The sequence below is a fragment of the Puntigrus tetrazona genome, chromosome 11 (genome assembly GCF_018831695.1).
Source record: "Puntigrus tetrazona isolate hp1 chromosome 11, ASM1883169v1, whole genome shotgun sequence".
Classification (NCBI taxonomy): domain Eukaryota; kingdom Metazoa; phylum Chordata; class Actinopteri; order Cypriniformes; family Cyprinidae; genus Puntigrus; species Puntigrus tetrazona.
The window spans coordinates 8,601,770-8,609,157 of NC_056709.1; the positions used below are offsets into that span (position 1 = coordinate 8,601,770).

Here is a 7,388-nt window from a genome sequence, read left to right on the forward strand (position 1 = left end):
AACGTTATCAAAACAAAATCCTATTGTTGGTCCCCAAGTGGTTAACACAGAATTAAAAAATAATGTTTTGGAGAGATTTACAACTGTAAAGCTATCTACAGGTAAAAGACAAAATAGGACAGCTCAAATGCAATAAAGAGTATTTTAATAGAATTAATAGTAATTATTTAAACAAACACACACGGTATTCCTGCATTTTTTTGTCCATAAAGGTTTTTGGGCGCTTGTACGTGACTACAAGATTGATGTCCATGGAGGCGCGTTTTGTCTGTTTCTAATCATCATTTCAAAAGCTTCCAGAAAACCAGCTGTTCGTTATACGCATGCGCATAAACAGGGACCGCAAATCACGCCCCGCATGCGTATTGTGTAGTGGCTCGCTCATCTGTACGCGCATGCGCACTGTCGGAGTGTTTCGGGCCGAATCTTTATTGCGCAGCGTAATGTTGTCCTTCGAAGGAGTTTAAATAAAGAGCCGGATCATTTGAATTTAAAGGTAAAGGGGAAGTGTGTAGCTGTAGTTTATTACAAGAGGCACAGACATTTGGCTCTAATATTGTGATGTTTGCCTGTTTTTTTGCCGTTTTTGTTTTTATATTAGCATCAGATAACGTTAGCATGTCAGGTTAGCTCCAAACTGAAATGTCACGCAGTGCATGTGCATCGTTTATCTTTACAGTTTCCTTATGCTGGGGATAAACAGGCTAAAATATGTTCATTTCAGTTTTAATAACACCTTATGACTTGTGTTTGGTTTAATTTTGCTTATGTTTCAGTTGTCATATTAATCAGACGCGTTTAGAGCAGTTATGACATAACCATAGATGTTATGAAACATATTCTGAACTGGATGAATAGGTTTCTGTCAAGGACCTCTTTTATTGTAAGAGGTCTTTTATTCAGGAACAGGACACGTATATTTCACTCTAAAATACTTTTTTTTGGTCATCTTTGAGCACAATGAAGAATTTCTATGGCTTTTTGCCTGTTTCCTATTACAAATCTTAAACCAAGAGGCATTTATTGAAAAGGTAAATTACTTAAGATAATACGTCTTGTTTTCTAAAAGAAACTCACTTATTTGAGAAGGGAATAAGGGATAATAATGAAAATTAATAGTTTGCTTTACAAAATCTAAAATCAAGATGCATAAAGAACATAAAACATTAACCCCTGGTTTCACAGACAAGGCTTAAACCTAGTCCTAGACTCCAGTCCTAGATTAAAATAAATGTTAATGCTGTCTAAACTGAAAAAAGCTTGCACTGACATAATACATTATTGACATTGTTTGGTCTTAAGATTCACTGAAGTAATGCTTTTTTGTAAATCATGCTTGTATAAACTACTTAAATGTTTAACGAAGGCCTAGTCCTGGCTTAATCTAATCCCTATAATAAACAGCCCATAAATCTTGTTTTGGATTGGGTTATGGGGGGAAATAATACAATATTTATCGCATTTATATTTAAAATAGAATTGAATTTAAGAAGAAAGTTAAAACAAAAATAAAAATTAGAAATAAAGTTATGATTTGCTTTGACAATATTCTTATGATACGGCATGGTAGGGACAGCAATGGTTATCACAGGCCATGCTTTTTTTTGTTTTAAGCATAAACTTGTTTTTGCTGAAAACATCTAAGCCTTCTTAAATCAAGACGTGTTTACTTGCAAAGCAAAATAACTTAAGATACTGACTTAATACAAGAATAAATATCTGTCAGTGGAGCAAGAAACAATATAGTTTTTTCGTAACCCACTGACATGTTATTTTCTCACTTTTAACTCGCTTATATTTGATGCATTTCTTCTTGCCCACCTCTGCAGGTTCAAGATGGAGCTCCCAAACTACAGCCGACAGCTCATGCAGCAGCTGCATGCTTTACGCAAAGAGAAACAGTTTTGTGACTGCTCCATCCTGGTTGGCGGGACCCCGCACCCCGCTCACAAGCTGGTGCTGGCGGCCTCCAGTATGTTATTCAAGTCTGTTCTGGAGGGTTCTGACAGCATCTCCATCGACACAGATTTACTGTCCTCTCAAGAGTTTTCTTCTCTTCTGGACATGGTGTACACTGGCAAACTGCCTCCCGGTAAACACAACTTCACCCGACTCATAGCCGCTGCAGACAGCTTGCAGATGTTTGATGTGGCCGTTGGTTGTAAGAACATTCTCACTGACCTCATGAAGCAGACTTCTGTGGAAGCTGAGACAGAGTCGATGAACGCTCAACTTAATAAACCGTGCGTTAAGCATCCGTCTGAACTGGAAGAACTTAAAAGGGACAAGAATAGTTTTGAAGGTAAAGAAAACGGACTAATTAATGGTGGAAATTTCAGTTTGAGAACACTTATACCAGAGGTTTCTATGAATTATGTTTATTTCTATGTTCAGAGGACAGTGCGGTTGAGTTGATCTCTCAAAATCAAGCTGGTATCACAAAAATCCTTCAGAATGGACGGTCGTATGTTAAGGTTCTTGAGATGTGGGATACAGTATCCACCGAAGAGCGCCAGGTAAAATAATAGTAAAATATTTGCATGTAATTAATAATTCACTTTATTAATAAACAGTTCACCCAAAAAATTCATCATTACAAATACAGGTAAATGTAGCGTTGCATCACTTGCTTACCCCTAGATCCTCTGCAGCGAGTGAGTCCAAACAGATGATAAAGTCCATCAGTTAACCTCTTGAGAAGTAAAAGGTTGCATATTTGTAAACAAACAACAAATCCGTCATTAAATATTTTTGACATCATGCTATTCCTTATGGCCATAATAATTTGTAATAACACTTACCTACGGTAAAGCAGCACTTACCCTGTTGTCCTCAAATCCACTAACATATTAAGTTTTGGACAGTTTTTTAATGTAAACAGTGTTTGATCTCCACATTTGTCACTGGAGAACGCAATATTATAATCAGACGACTCATATTTTAGCCCGACAAGCTAAAAATTGTTGCAATGATAAATTTATCTAAAACATGCAGCTTTTTCACTTTATTAGACATAATTGATGAACTGGAGTTGTGTGTATTATTTCTGGATTACTGTGATGTATTTAGCATTGTTTGGACATTCTGACGGTACCCATTCACTTGGTGAGCAAGTCATATAATGTTTAATTTTCTGTAAATCTGTAACGATGAAGAAACAAACTCTTCTACATTTTGGATGGCCAGAGGGTAAATGAATATTCAACACATTTTCATTTTAGAATGAACCATTCCTTTAAAACATATTGATGATCTTAAGAAATAATTAGACTTTATTCAGATCTCACTTCTGATCTTCTGCAGGTTGTATTGAGAGCTTCAGAGGAGATCCATCAGCAGATGAGGTTTACCAGAGGTTGCTAAATTTTTGTTAAAGTAGAAAAGTCCTGTCAGCTCAAACAGTCCTTACATTGTTAGAACAGCTGAAATGTTTAAATCCTGAGCGGGCATCAGTTTTGGAGGAACAGGGAAACAGCAGCTGTCCCGTTGCCAGAAGGTAAGCTGACCTGGGTGAGTGAAAGCGTGAAGTTTTGAATGATGGGGTGTTAAAGGGATACTAAAAAGACTAAACATTTCCAGGCTGAACGTGCTAAACTTTAGTGAATTTACAAATAAAACAGACTAATCTTGTTACTTGTAGCTCCTGCATCAGGAGATGGGTGGTCCAGCGGGCTTTAGCTCATGTATCAGAACCATCTCATCACCTCTCCAGTGTCAGCAACCTCTCAGAGCTTTTGACCAACGCAGTAAACCGATGTACAAATGAAGTGGAAAAAGAGGTAGGTTTGTCTTTTACTGACCATTAAAAAGTTTGAGGTTAGTTAGGTTTTTATTTGGATGGAAATCTTTTGACTAATGAATGCATCATTGCTGAATAAAGTAATTTATTTCAACAATAACAACAACAACACATCCTTACTGATGCCAAACTTTTTAAAAACAGTTGTGTGTCTGTTCTTCCTAAGGTAAAAGCAGTGCTGTTCTGCTCCTTCCTCTGTGGAGGTGGTGGTGGGAAGGTCTGTTATGTAAGCTCAGAGAGATGAGCATAAGTGAAGAAACATTTCTGATGCTGCTCCACTGAGGTAAAGGAAAGCTCTTCAGATGTGCTTCAATCTTCTTCAGGCCCTGAAAAGACGTAAAGGGTATGAGCTTGGCAACAATACTAATCTTTTTCAGCAAATCTCCTGTCTAATATCTGATGACTTATTCTTTTTAGGTGACACAAGCAGAAGACAGAAGTGGGATGGATTTGTTGATAATGTATCAGGACAGACTCAGAGAGCTGAAACTGACCTCTCCAGCTTATGGAACAGATGCTTAAAATAGGTCCAGATATGAATGCAAATGAGAGAGAGGTACCTGTGTTGCATTATTAATCGTTTTTTAGAACTGTAGAGTGTATTGTTTATGAGGAAGCAGCTTTTAAATATATATATTTGCGTCCATTCAGTGTGTTAAAGCTCTTCTGGCAGAGTGAAGGAGACGCAGCTGAGGTGGTTGGAAGGCTGATATCTGCAGCGCTGATGGTTCTCTGCAGTATGTGACCGTTTGGGAGGATTCTGCTGTGGACAGGTGACACACAGTCCAAAGCTACAGATCCTCATGCAGGAGGTCATGGAGAAACCAGGCGCCAAAAAACTTCTCCAAAACCAGTGAGCATTAAAAACACTTTGAATCACTGCATTGCTTCTAAAAACAATTAGTGTAAATCTGCAAAAGGTATCTTTAATTAGAATCTAATGTTCTGTGTACCAAAAATATCTTTGCTTTGTTTTTTTAGTTAAAGACATAGATGTGTTCTTCAGTACAAATTTCACATTCTGAAACAGTCAGTGACATTACCCTACTGGAACAAGATTTGAATGCAATGTATTGTGGGACAGAGCAGTTTGCTGAGGTAGGAGGTTGAAGAAAAATATATGAAGTATATTAAATATATGCCTTAATTTGCATACACATACACATATGGAACAGTGTGTGTGTATATATATAATTAAACAGTGATTTACTGAACAAAGTAAATGAAATAACATTTTATTAGGGATAAAAATCTACCTTAGCGTATGATGTAAACTATAAGGAGCACTTTTTCTATTACTGTAAGGTAACAATTAAAAACACAGCCTGTGCAAATAAGTAAATTGCACATAGTGCAGTTTTAAAATTAACTTGTTGACTTTGTAATGTGTTGTTGAAATATATTCTGTTGGATTACAGATTTAATTAATTAAACAAAATTTAGACATAACGGATAAAGTAAAATATAGTAAGTATATAGTCTATTTTAAATGCTCTTCTCCAGACTTCATTTCCTGTGATGAAAAAGCTGACCTTTGAGCTTTTGGTGGTGAAGAAACATTTCTTATTAGCAATGCTTAATATAAGCCTAATAATTTTGTTGGACTATAATTTTTTACAGATTTTTTGATAAATCTAAAGTTCAAAAGAACAGCATTTATATGAAATGGAAAACCGTTTGTAACCTTTTTTTCAATATGACCTTGCTTAATAAAGTGATTCATTTATTTCCAAATAAGAAATAATTAAAACAAAACTTACTCATCACAAACTTTTGAATGCTAGTGTGATTTTGTCATTAGTGTATTAGTCTAAAATGCACATTTTCACTCAGGCACCTTTGCTTTATCATTTTCAACATACTATACATTAGAATACATTAGAATAATAAACCACCTGCATTCTGTGGTGTTTCCTGCACAGTTTAGATTTTGTGGCAGAGGAGCCTATGTGCAGTATATAAAATAAAAAACAACATTATATATTACATATTACTTTGTCGTCCCAGTTTCTCCAGAGCTGTGGGAGCCGATGGTGAGCTGGAGTCAGTTCTTCAGACTGTCGAGAGTTTTTGAGTCGTGACTCAGAGTTTGCCAGTTCACTGTGCCAGCTGCTGTCTGCCAACCAGCAGAACTTCCCACAGCTGAAAGACCTCAGACATACCGGTGAAGGGCTCTTCAGCGCATTGAGATTTCTGTCCAAGCTGTACAACAGTCTGCCATCACTTCTTATGAAAAATAAACGTAACTTAATTTTATCCATATTCTACAAAGGGCCTCTGCCAGATTCCGCCAAGTGTGAGGCCGAGCAGGAAGGATCTACCGCAGACTCCGAGGATGATGATGGAGACGACTCCAAAACAAAGGCAGAAGGAAGGCTGTCCCGTGTCCTACCGCTGCGAGTGGTGCAGTAAGACGTTTGACTTTAAGTGTCGTCTGATAAAGCATAAGAAAGGCTGTGCCCTCGCTCCGGGGAAGGAGCAGCGCTGCTCAGAGTGTTCAATGGCCTTTCCGACGCTCAAGAGCCTTCACCAGCACTGCATGGACGTCCACGGTGGCCCTCCGGCTAAAAGGAAGAAAACAGAACAAGTACCATGTGACATGTGCGATAAAACGTTCAAACACTCTTCAGGTACGCGGTGATTCTATCTACACTTAAATGTATGATCACACTACAACAAGGATACTTGAACCAAATTTAAAAGTGTAACCAAATATTTATAGTGATATTTAACTTTCATTAACAACAGCACTGATTAAGTACATTAAATGTAAATAATAAAAAAAAAATTATATTTATGTTTATATTACAAAGATCCAAAATAATTTTTGTTTGCATAATACATGTTTTGTTTCATAATACTGTGTATATTTGTTATGTATATATAAATACACACACATGCATGTATTTCCATATATTTAAATATATATATATATATATATATATATATATATATATATATATATATATATATATATATATATATATATATATATGTAAATACATATATGTAATATTTCCCAAATATATTCTGCAGCTGTGTGTGTATTTCTATATGTAATAAATATAGACAGAACACATGATGCAAACAAAAATTTTGTTTGACAGCACTAGATTATAAAATAATTATAACTATTATTATTATTATTATTATTATTATTATTAAGCTAAAATGTTAAAGCAATAAGCACTATATTGTTATTCATAACATATATTGTACATATTATATTATTAATTCTGAATAAAATTATGATAATAATATATGACAATAATAATATACACTTTAATTAAGTAGCATTATTGTTAGTGTTATTATTATCATTACTATTAATTATTTTTATTAGGTGTTAATTAAATATACAAAACTTTGCTGGTATGAAATGCTGAAATCGTGAAGACACCAATTACTCTCTTGTCAGCATTGTTTCGCCTTCAGTGCTTATATCTTTCAGGCCTTTTTATATCATAAACGACCTAACATTTCCGAGGAGAGGCCAGACGTCAGTGGCGAGGAGGTGGGGCCAAGTTTGCGCCACCTGGTCCCTGAAGAACCACACGTTGCCTACACACAGGAGAAAAACCTTCCACTG

The 7,388-nt window shown here is 35.8% G+C and overlaps 1 pseudogene; it reads left to right on the forward strand.

Moving 5' to 3' along the window:
• The first annotated feature begins 407 nt into the window (after nt 1–407).
• LOC122354373 lies at nt 408–7,345 on the forward strand (annotated as a pseudogene).
• Nucleotides 7,346–7,388: the final 43 nt, after the last annotated feature.